Source organism: Gorilla gorilla, chromosome 8 (assembly GCF_029281585.2).
Source record: "Gorilla gorilla gorilla isolate KB3781 chromosome 8, NHGRI_mGorGor1-v2.1_pri, whole genome shotgun sequence".
Taxonomy (NCBI): Eukaryota; Metazoa; Chordata; class Mammalia; order Primates; family Hominidae; genus Gorilla; species Gorilla gorilla.
Window position 1 is genome coordinate 88,146,284 of NC_073232.2, and position 12,267 is coordinate 88,158,550.

Genomic DNA, 12,267 nt, shown 5'->3' on the forward strand with positions numbered 1-12,267 from the left:
CAGTATTGAGAAATATTTCATAATGATGTAAGAATCAGTTAATTAAAGAGACATAATTTTAAATGTCTGTAAGCCTGATACTAACAGAGCCTTAAAATACTTGAAGCAATAATGGACAGAACAGAAAAGAGAAATAGATAAAGCTATTACAGTTAGTTTTCTCAACACTTCTCTTTCTCACTTTTCTTTCAATTGCTAGAACAAGTAGGCAGAATATCAGTAAAAAAAAAAAAATCTGGAAGAGTACTGTAAAGTAGAAAAAATCAACAAAACCACAAAACCAAAAGTTGTTTCTTTGAAAAGATTAACAAAACTGATAAACCCCTACTAAGAAAAAAAAAGAAAGTTCAAATTAACAGTATAAGAATAAACAGGAAACATTAATAGAGGTCCAGGAAATATATAAGGGATAAGAAAATATGATGAACAATTTTTGTCAATACATTCGACAGTTTAATGAAATAAACAGATTCCTTGAAACAACCGTTTCTCCTCTTTGACGTAACTAACTGCACTAACGTTCTTGTTCCATCTTCTCTTGAATTTGTTCCATTATTTAGTACTCTCCCTTGAAAAATACAGCATAAAAATGACTCAAAAGAAGTAAAAAATCTGAATGCTGCTATATCTGTTAGAGGTATCAACTCCTTAATTAGAAATCTCCCCACCTCTAGTGGCATTCATCAACTGAACTGGGTCTCAGTATTAAGTCCTTGAATGTGTCTAGAAATTCAAAACCACTGTAGCTGGCGAGTTCTCCCCTCAACCCAACCCCCATATAGTTTTCTTCATACTACTTTCTATTTATTTACTTTACATCCCTGTTGGTGGAGTTTGAAGGGACCAATTAATTATATCACTTTTTTATTCTTACCTCTGAACTCTTTAAGAAGTAGAGTTAAGATAAGAATGAAAATGTCAGTTTTGTTTATAGAGAAACTAGGTAAAAGAGTACACCTAGCTTTGCATCTAGTCTTCCTACCCCTTCAAATTGGATCGACTTAACTTGCCCTGTAGTGTTTACTGTGTAGATGACTGGCCAATGAATTTGCATTTGGACAAGCAAGTTCTGAGAGTCAGAGACTGTTGACACATGTGGCCAGTCTTTTGCCGAAACAGATGTGTCAGAAAGAGGGAGAGAGGTTGGTGTTTTGTCACCTACAACTTAGGTGATGCCCTACTCTTATGCTCTCTTTTTCCAAGCAGTCGTGCTCCCAGTTCAGATGGAACCCACAATTAGTCCACTGCTGACTTACTTTCAGTTCCTTATGTCATTTGAACCTTATGCTCTATTGTGAACAAGTTATTATAACTTTGATCTTCTCTCATAACTCTTTTCCCTTCTCTTCCCTAGAAATTTAAACCTGGCATTCAAAGGCCGCAATTTGTTTGTTTGTTTGTTTGTTTTACCATCTCAAGAAAAAGCATGGCATTTAAAAAATCTAGGTTTTAAAGGAGGCTTGATGTGTACCTTTGCTCACCAGTATCAATTCAAGGCTCAGCATGCCACCTTTGTTCATTAGTTCCTTTTCTTATAACTCTTTCACTACCGTCTCCCTTTTCTAATTCCTGTTACTGGTTGACTTCCAGGACACTGCTCCAAATTCTTCAGTGACGTCACCACCAGGCTTGAAAGTAATGTCAACTCACACTATGTGACTATAATCTGTTTCTCCAAATTCATATTTTGAGTTTCTGATACTCAGAACTCATAGTGTTTTAACTGTCTCAGTTATGCCAACCAGAATTGTTCCAATATCTTAAATACTAAAAGCCCCTCTTCTCTGTTTTCTTCTTCTCTGGCAATTTTTTTCTCTTAAAACTCTTAAATTCAAATATTTTTTCCATTCATATACTTTCTCTTCATCTCTTTTTCTCCCTTCTTCTCTCCTCCTCCCTTTCCCTCTGTCTCAATAGATGGTCTTGCCATTGGGTCTGAATTCCCTCAACTTTACTCCCTTACACACAAATGTTTGTATTCATCACCCATCCTTTCCTCTATTTCTAACCATAGAGAAACAACTGTTTCTTCTCTTTAACATGACTAACTGCACTAAAGTTCTTGTTCCCATCTTCTCTTGAATTTGTTCCATTATTTAGCACTCTCCCTTATATTTCTTCCTGTTACTAGCATTAAAAATGAAAAAAAAACAGCACCAATGACAAAAACCTTGTTAAAGATTCAGCTTCACTTTCAAAGTATACCAGACTTCTTAGAAGACTAAAATTTATTGGTTAATTCCACTTTTTCTCCTTAAAAAAAAACTTCCAATTATTGGAAGTCTTTGTTTACTTTTATTGCCTTTCTGAAACATATTCCAAAGGTCACTAGTGATTGGTAAGTTCTTCTCAGTTCTTCTGCCTTGAAAAGGCAGGACAGGGCGCTCTCTTCTTTTGCTCTTCTTTCGTGACTTCATTGATAGATATCAGTATTTTGTGGAAGGCCTCTTCTAAAATAAATAAACCTTTTAGGAGATGTGCAAACTGTTCTATTAGTGCAGCAAACAAGACTACACAGATGATTCTGAAATGATACCTCCTTAGAGAAAATTTGTATAAGATTTTTATTATAGGTTAGAGATACGAAATTCTGGGACAGGATATCAGAAATGACGCAAGTCATCGGATTGATTGATTTCTTAAGTTCATGGTTCATGTAAACAATGCATGATTCTGATTGGAAAGAAAGGTCTATTGTGGCCTAAGAATCCTATGTTTGTAACCATATCACTGAATGTTGGTGATGGTTTCACGTCTCAGTCTTGCATAATTGTTTAGGCTGTTATTCTGCTTCTCACTTTCAAGTATATTTCAGAGAATTTTAAACTTTTTACTTTTATTGCAGTTACTCTGATTTCTTCTCATCTTGACTACCGTAGTAACAAAATAGATCTCACTGCTTTTTGAATTTTCTCATGGTAACTTACACTTGAAAACCAGAGCCATCTTTTAAAATACAAATTTGAATGTGTTTTCTGCCAAACACCCTTGGTGCCTCTTTATGTATAAAATAAAGCCCCATGTACTGAATCTAGCATTCAACCTCTTACAGTATAATCTCAGCCCCAAATTCTAGTCCTTATCGATCTCCCTCCCCATTTCTCTCTTTTTGTATTCAGTCCATGAGGCAGAGCCTTCCCACGTTTTCCCTGTAGTAATTATCGTGCTCCAAAATCCCGTAGCGCCTGTGTCACTTGTAGCACTTACTACATCGCTTCGATACAGAGTTTTTCATGTTTGCCTGTTATTGCGGTTTGTATTTCTTAAGAACAAAAACTGTCTCTTATTCAATTTCATAGCTCCCTGTTCCCCATGATACTGAGTAGGGCACAAATGCCAGCTAAATTTTAAATAATTCAGTTTAAATCAGGCTTAAATATCTAATAATATATTTTCTAGAATTTTTAGCAGGTTGACATAAAAATATGTGAAGACAATATATCTCCTATTTTAGAAGTCTTTGAGCACAGCTTGAGATTTTTATTTTAGGTTCTTAAATTATACGTGGTATAAGAACTGTAAATTTTGTAGAACTTCGTAGAACTCTTTTATGGTCTTTCAGGTGCAGTCATCTAATTGGCTCCTATAAGGTACCTAGAAATTCTTTATAATTTTGTTATTTCCACTACATTTGTTTTCAGATAAAAATGAATGCCATTTCCCATCCAGTACTGAAGTGTTAAAGTTAGAAGACATTTGCTAAGTCAAATCACTTCAGGTAAGTCTGCTCACATCTAGCTTGGTACCAGCTTAAGATTTATTTAAAATGCAAAGAATTAAGTTTACTAACTTGGACATCTCAACTCTCAAATTTCTCAGCATATCTTCTAGTCACCTTGTATATTGAATCATTGGTCTTGGGAAATAGTGGAAAGATGATTTCTTATTAAATTTCACATGCTTATAAAAATAAAATGTTCTGGCCAGGCATGGTGGCTCATGCCTGTAATGCCAGCACTTTGGGAGGCCAAGATGGGTGGATCACCTGAGATCAGGATTTCGAGACCAGCCTGACCAACAAGGTGAAACCTCTTCTCTACTAAAACTACAAAAATTAGTTGGGCATGGTGGCAGGCGCCTGTAGTCCCAGCTACTTGGGAGGCTGAGACAGGAGAATTGCTTCAGCCCTGGAGGCCGAGGTTGCAATGAGCTGAGATCACGCTACTGCAGTCCGGCCTGGGCAACAGAGCGAGACTCCATGTCAAAATAAAATAAAATAAAATAAAATAAAATAAAATGTTCAGTTTTAAACTCATGGTGTTATTTGTCTAAGTGAGACTAACACCTTAAAATCATCCTTGTATTTGTATCAAGTCTAGTCGTTAAGTCCTAAGTGCCAAACAATGCTTTTGCGTTGTAGCTAATATATATATATAGTTTTTTAAGGCTTTATACAACTTTTCTAAATTATTTATATGTTCTTATTTAAAGAAATATTTTGTTAATTAACTAGCACTTGAACCTTAAATGTTTATTAACTATTTGTGTAAAAAATCTTTGAAAGGTCATCTTAATCACCCTCAACTCTTATAGTGATCTCCTAATAATCTTTCTGTATTCATTCTCTCTTTCCCTGCCCTGTGTTCATTGTTAGATAAACCTGCATATAGAACCACTTTTAGTAATTTTAAAGCACTTTAATGGCTTCCAACTCCCTCTTGGATGGAATCCATGTTCGTTTGCCTAGCATTCAAAGCCTCCCACGAAGATCCTGAAAATGTACCCCACTTGAGCCAACTGGGCTTTTCCTATTCTCTGAACTCTCATTGTTCTTCATGCATCTGTCTTGACTTGTACTGGTTTTCCTGCGTGTGATGTCCCCTGCTGCCCTGACACTATTTCCTCTGCACGTTGAAACCCTGTGCAAGCCTCTCTATGACACGTTCTCTGATTACTCCAGCTAGAAGCACTAGCTCTTTCTCTCTCTGCCAGTGTCATCTAATGTTTTGTTTGTATCACTGTTGTGGCATATTTTACCATGCAGCTTTATTGTTTGTGTTTATGTTTGTCTTATCTCCCACCCTAGATTGTAAGGACTATAAAATCCAAGATCTTGTCTGATTTTTGTTTCCTACAGCTTTCACCATAGGCTTTAATAGTGCTTAGTAAATATTTATGTAATAAATTAAGAGTGTGCTGGCTTTTTCTCTCATCATTTCCTTTGTCTTTCATCCTTATAAATGCATATGTTCCATATTCTTGGCAACCATTTTTGTTCTGCACTCCTGGTTGCCATCTTCTCCTAGGAAAATACTGACCTTAGTGCAGTTAACAAGATACAGTCAGTTCCTGACCCAAGAAATGCACTGTATTCCAAAAGTTCATGTCTAGTTCTGTTGTTTGGAATGCAGAATGTATTTTTCCACAAAAACAATGTTATAAATAGTGGTTAGGTTCTCAGCCAGCCCTCCCAAGACTATTTAACTCACTGGTACCAGCACCACTTTCACTATGGGCAGCCATGGTGTACAATGCTGTTTTGTGGAGAGATTGTAGCTCTGGATATGGAGATATATCTCCCATGCTCTAGAAATAGGACAGAAAGTTTCTGGGCAGGTTGAACAGTAGGAGAGTCTGAGCTGGACCTCTGACAGCATTGGATACTCTCCCATCAGAAGCTTCTTGGTTTTCAGTATTTACAGGAGAGACTTTTACCTGTAGGTTGCTGATACTCTCATGTCACCTAAATTGAGGGCAAAGGGACACTTGCTCTTCTGATCTTTCCCACAGTTGATTAGGATGGTAAATGGGGTTTTCTCTATCCTTTCACATGGGTGGGTTGTTTTTAAGTCAGGTATTGAAAGATCAGGGACTGTTTCACTAATTCCTCCTTTTGGATGCTATACAAACTTATGGGAATTGAATATATAAACATGGAAAATACTTCTATCTATAGGGAGAAAAACACATTTACAGGTATCACCCCTGTGTTTGACATCACATCAGTTTTTGTGGACAAGGGATTATCATTTACATAGGCATAATGATGCTTCTAGTGAGAAACACGTCAGTAAGTACATAAACAACCCTCAAGGCTGACGGTTGAGGTTGTCATGCTGTAAGAAAAAACACTTCATAAATTTCAGAGAATTTAATTTATTCAGTCATAAGTATTGAGCACATGAGTGTCTACTTTATGCTTAATACTGTGGTCAATGCTAAGGGCTAGGAAGTGGGAACAAAAGATGTTATAGTTTGCCTTCAGGCCGGGAGCAGTGGCTCATGCCTCTAATCCCAGCACTTTGGGAGGCCGAGGTGGGTAGATCACGAGATCAGGAGATCGAGACCATCCTGGCTAACACGGTGAAACCCCGTCTCTACTAAAAATACAAAAAATTAGCCGGGTGTGGTGGTGCATGCCTGTAGTCCCAGCTACTCAGGAGGCTGAGGCATGAGAATCACTTGAACCTGGGAGGCAGAGGTTGCACTGAGCCAAGATCGTGCCACTGCACTCCAGCCTGGCAACAGAGTGAGACTCCATCTCAAAATAAATAAATAAATAAATAAAGTTTGCTTCCCTGGGAAGTCTGAAATATAGGGAGCAAAATATTAAACATTCACATTGAAAACAATATATGATTAATTGCCATAAAATGCTTCATAAACATAAAAAATGCCTTTTGGATTATCAGAATGGAATATCATATCCCCATGATTGTAAGGATACTGGTGGGATTTCACTTAGCTTTAGAAGAATAGTGCTAGAGCTAGGCCGGGCATGGTGGCTCATGCCTGTAATCCCAGCACTTTGGGAGGCCAAGGCGGGCAGATCACCTGAGGTCAGGAGTTTGAGACCAGCCTGACCAATATGATGAAACCCCATCTCTACTAAAAATACACAAATTAGCCAGGCATGGTGGCGTGCACCTGTAATCCCAGCTACTCGGGAGGCTGAGACAGGAGAATCGCTTGAATCCGGGAGGGGGAGGTTGCAGTGAGCTGATTGTGCCATTGCACTCCAGCCTGGGCAACAAGAGAGAAACTCCATCTAAAAAAAAAAAAAGAGCTAGAGAGGAAATGATATTCCAGGTTGGATTAACAGCATGAATAGAGGACTGGCAACACAAGCAAACAAAGCATTACTGAGTGGAGCAGAGGGTTAATTCATGTTGGCTGAAACAATGGGGGTGCGGGGTGGGGAATTAGACCACTGGTTCAACCCTGGCAGTAGATAAGAGTCATCCATAGATATTTTTAAAGATATTAAGTCCCTAGATCTTAGCCCAGAACTAGTAAGTAGAGTTCCAGGGGCATGGAACATAAACCTGTTTGTTTTTTAAAGCTCCCCTCGTGGTTCTGATATCATCCAGGGTTGAAAATCCTTGAATTAGAAGAATGGGCCAAATTTAGGAGAATCATGAATGCCCTCCTGAGGAGTTGAGCCTCTGTCCCTCAAGCACTGGGAAGACTATAGAGGTTTCTGAGACAGGTGACATGATCGAATTGGTGTTTGCCAAGATAAATGATTTGTCAGCTACATGTGAATGGAAGAGAAATAAGAAACACCTTGAATTAGAGCAGTGGTCATGGTAATAAAGAGAAGAGCCACCTTTTTAAGTGTAGTTAGATGTGTGGGAGCTGGTGATGTCAGCCTTGACCTCAGCATGATCTGTTTTATAAACTGATTATACAGTTTCACCCTCATTAATTTGATCTCTTTACTCATTCAGCCTGGCAACTTAAATAGTAATTTCAGCCAGTTTGCATTTAATGGAAGGAGACCATTGTCTACTCATGTACCCGTCTAACTCATAATAGTAAGGGAAGTTATGTGTATGAGGAATATGACCTTTAACATAATCATTATAAAGCATTTAATAACCTCCCACATATGCAATAACACAACCCCAGTCCTGTATGATTGTGCCAAGAGCCAGAATCACATGTATAAAGTAGTTATTAGCACACAGTTCCCTAGCGTTAAGTTGAAATTTGAAGAAATGTTCTAAATCATGTTACGCATTTTAATATTTTTAGCATTAAATTTGATAATTGCATAATTTTCTGATGTTAGACCCAAGCATGCCTCCTGACTACAGCACCTGTTCTTACTCTGAATTTATGCTCCTCTTTGGCAAGGAATGCAGCCCCTCACCCTCCATTTGGGCCCATCCCCTGCTGGTGTCAATCCATTAGCACCCCTGCCCTAGGCTCATCCAAAGGGATAACTGGGCCAGCAGAGAGGAGTTGTAAAGGAGTCAGAATTTCTTTTGTGGCACAGACACACAAAGGATCTTGGTGGTTCTTTTGCTTCTGGTCCAAGAGGAACACGATAGCTGCTAAGGTACACACACTGAGGAGTCCCAAGTCTCACCACAGATGAGAAACATTTCATATCTCTTTGATGTGTTTAAAATTTTTTTATGTTTGGAGGCAATGAACCATATTAATTAGAGAGCAGAGAATAAGTTCAAAGCATAAAGGTTTGACGTGACCTGCCTCCTTTTAAAAAAAAGCTCAACATCATAAAATATTTAAAAACAATGACTTTTTTGGCAATTCTTTAATAGTACACATGTGACAACAGTTTCTACCATGGTCTTCGTCCATGACAATACATTTATTGTTGTTTTATCAATATCTCCACATCCTATGAATTACATTTTTTTTTGAGACGAAGTCTTGCTCGTCCCCTAGGCTGAAGTGCGATGGCGCGATCTCAGCTCATTGTAACCTCCGCCTCCCAGGTTCAAGCGATTCTCCTGCCTCAGCCTCTTGAGTAGCTGGGATTACAGGCACCTGCCACCATGCCTGGCTAATTTTTGTATTTTTAGTAGAGACGAGGTTTCACCATCTTGGCCAGGCTGGTCTTGAACTCCTGACCTCAGGTGATCCGCCTGCCTTGGCCTCCCAAAGTGCTGGGATTACAGGCGTTAGCCACCATGCCCGGCTGAGTTACATTTCTAATAGCTATTTAGATTTCTGCTAATCACCCAAATGCTTAACCAGAAAGTGGATGGTTTGTTTAGATTTGAGGGATTCTGTAGTAGAGAGGGAAGAGAAAGGGGGTAACATTTATCAAGTGCCCACTTTGTGCCATGTTCTTTACATGTATTTTTCCACTTTAACTCCATTTTGCAAATGAGCAAATCGGGCTTTAGAGGTTTAAAAAAACCGAAGTCATAAGTCGAGTTGGCAATAGAAACTGGATTTGATTACAGGTCTGGCTGTCTGACTGTCTAATCATCCTGGTCTTAGAAATCTTCATGGCTTTTATTTGTGAGGTAAGATCAGTGAACTCAGAATTAGGAGGTTTGAGTACCGGCTTCACCTCTTCTATAGTTTGGATGTTTGTCCCCTCTGCTATGGTTTGGCTGTGTCCCCACCCAAATCTCATCTTGAATTGTAATACTCGTAATTTCCACATGTCTAAGGAGAGACCTGGTGGGAGGTGATTGGATCATGGGGCAGTTCCCCCATGCTGTTCTCATGATAGTGAGTGAGTTCTCACAAGATCTGATGGTTTTATAAGGGGCTCTCCCCTCCTCACTCCTCATGCTTTCTCTTGCCTGCCACCATGTAAGACGTGCCTGCTTCTTTTTGCCATGATTGTAAGTTTCCTGAGGCCTCTCCAGCTACATGGAACTGTGAATCAATTCAACGTTTTTTCTTTATAAATTAACCAGTCTCTGGTATTTCTTTATAGCAATGTGAGAACAGACTAATACACTCTCCAAATCTCATGTTAAAATTTGATCCCCATGTTTGAGGTGAGACCTAATGGGAGGTGTTTGAGTCATGGGCGCAGATCCCTCATGAATGTCTTGGCACCCTCCTTGCTCTGTTCGTTTCCACCAAGAGCTGTTAAAAAGAGCATGGCACCTCCTCCCCTCTTGCTTCCTCTCTTGCTATGTGATCTCTGCACATGCAGCTCTCCCTTTTGCCTCCAGCCATTAGTGGAAACAGCCTGAGGCCCTCACCAGAAGCCAAACGGATGCTGGAAATATATGCCTTCTGTACAGCCTGTAGAACCATGAGCCAAAGAAGCCTTTTTTTCTTTATAAATCACCCAGCCTGACGTATTTATAGCAACACTAAATGGACTGAGACAACCTCTGTCACTAACAACCTTGAACAAATTATTTAACACCACTGAGCTTGAGTTTCCTCATCTGTAATATGGAGATAAAACCTGCTTTACCAACCATTTGGTGTTGTGGTGAGAATAATAAGCTAGGGAGTTTCCAAATGATTTCATAGGTATGAAAACCAATAGAACTTTCAGAGATGTTTAATTCAAGCAAAACACAACAATAAAGATTAAATGAGATGATTTGGACATATTTTATGGTATTTTACTTCCTAGCATTGCTCTACAAACTTACTAAAAGTAATGTTGGTCAGATTTTTAAGTTCCAAACACTGTGGTATTCCAAGCTGTCTCACTGTGCATTTAATACCTCAGTGTAGTAGATATCTCCTGGCAACATATCAAGTACCTGTTTTCACTTGCCAGAAGCAATCATTAGTTTCTATACCATAGCAAATAGGTCTGAACTCTGATAGATACTGAAGAAATGTTTGTAGCCAATGAGACTACTAACTAGCGATATGGCTTATTGGACTAGAGTTGATATTAACATTCTCAGAACAATTTTTCTTACATTTTTGAAGTTTTAGAACAAACCTGAGGAATAAAGACATTTCATAAAACTGTTTTTACAAAACTGCTTTTCAAAAATGTTTGCAAGTTTCTGAACAAGTTTTATAGGTTACAATATGGTGAGTACTGAAAGACAGTTATGAGCTATTAATATCAACTTACAAATGCTTCAAATATATGTATACAAGAGGTAAGAAGTTTGGGGAACTCAATAAATTGTAAGGATAGTGCTGTGAATGAAGTGACAGTGAGCCTGAGAAATGTTAAAGTCATTTTCCTAGCCTTACACAAAACCTTTACCCAGTTAAAGCTCTAAGTCTTTTCTACATGGGACACCAACTAACGAGTAGAGGAGCAGTATCACGCTTCAGATACACAGATACGGATCAAGGAGAGTGCACCCATTTGGGCTTGGATTCCTGAGTGTGTGCAACTCTTCTGCATCTGCCAACTCGGTATATCCCAAAGAGGGTTCCCCAGTCCTCAAGTGCTGATTTCTTTTTTTTTTTTCTTTTTCTTTTTTTGAGATGGAGTCTCACTCTGTCACCCAGGCTGGAGTGCAGTGGCGTGATCTCGGCTCACTGCAAGCTCTGCCTCCCGGGTTCACACCATTCTCTTGCCTCAGCCTCCTGAGTAGCTGGGACTACAGGCACCCGCCACCACACCTGGCTAATTTTTTGTATTTTTAGTAGAGACGGGGTTTCACCGTGTTAGCCAGGATGGTCTCGATCTCCTGACCTCGTGATCCACCCACCTCGGCCTCCCAAAGTGTTGGGATTACAGGCGTGAGCCACCGCGCCTGGCCTCAAGTGCTGATTTCAGTGTGGCTCCCAGTGCCCACACTGTGGCTGTTTTCTATATCTGGTAGATGGGTAGCTGCAATTGGGGCCAGGTCAAGTGAAGTGCAAGGGGCAGTAGACATGGAAAACAAAGAAAACATACAACACAGATTGCAAAAATCTGGACCTCTTGACAAGTTTGGTTCATAAATGTGTGTTTTCTGTAGCCTGCATAGCCTGCGTAATGTTTTTTATTTTAATTATTATTAATTTTACCGACAGGGTCTCACTCTGTCACCCAAGATGAAGTACAGTGGCCTTATCATAACTCACAGTAGCCTTGAACTGCTAGGCTCAAGCGACCCTCCCACCTCAGCCTCCTGAGTTACTGGAATTACAGGTGCAAGTCATGATGCCTGGCTCTTTTGTTTTTAAAGCATAAATTGCTTGTTAACAAGTATTATTTTAACTAGTAACTGATATAATTTGTTGTTAAATAATTTAATGCGCAAATCCATATTTCCACATTCTCTTGGAAACTGGCAGCTTTGGTCCTGCTCTTGCATGTGGCAGTAACCAGCTAGAGCTAAGTAGAAGCTGCCTCTATTAGATGGGAGGCTGTGCTTTTACATTATAGGTTGTAACCTATAACACCCCTGGCTGTTGTTTTTCTTTGAACAGAATTTAGAGGAAGGTTTAAATGTTACTTATACCACCATCTGTGTTAAAATTGGAAATAGCAAATTGATTGGATGACATATTTCAATATAAGTGAGAGATGGTATTAATTTTCTAGGACTACATAAGCAAGTACTACAAACTGGGTGGCTTTAAATAACAGAAATTTATTCTCTTATAGTTCTAAAGGCTAGAAATCTAAAGTCA

General features: G+C 39.1%; 1 protein-coding gene across 39 annotated transcripts in view; it reads left to right on the forward strand.

The window, feature by feature from the left end:
• The window catches only part of ZNF438 (zinc finger protein 438), a 194,103-nt gene that overhangs the window by 80,158 nt on the left and 101,678 nt on the right, over nucleotides 1–12,267 (forward strand). For 37 of the 39 annotated variants that reach the window (XR_008668741.2, XR_010135240.1, XR_010135241.1 and 34 more), the window contains one exon: nucleotides 3,642–3,718. The exons of the other annotated variants lie outside the window; for them this stretch is intronic. The gene's annotated coding sequence lies outside the window, so the exon portion shown is untranslated. The remainder of the gene's footprint in view (nucleotides 1–3,641; nucleotides 3,719–12,267) is intronic. 39 annotated transcript variants of the gene reach the window in all.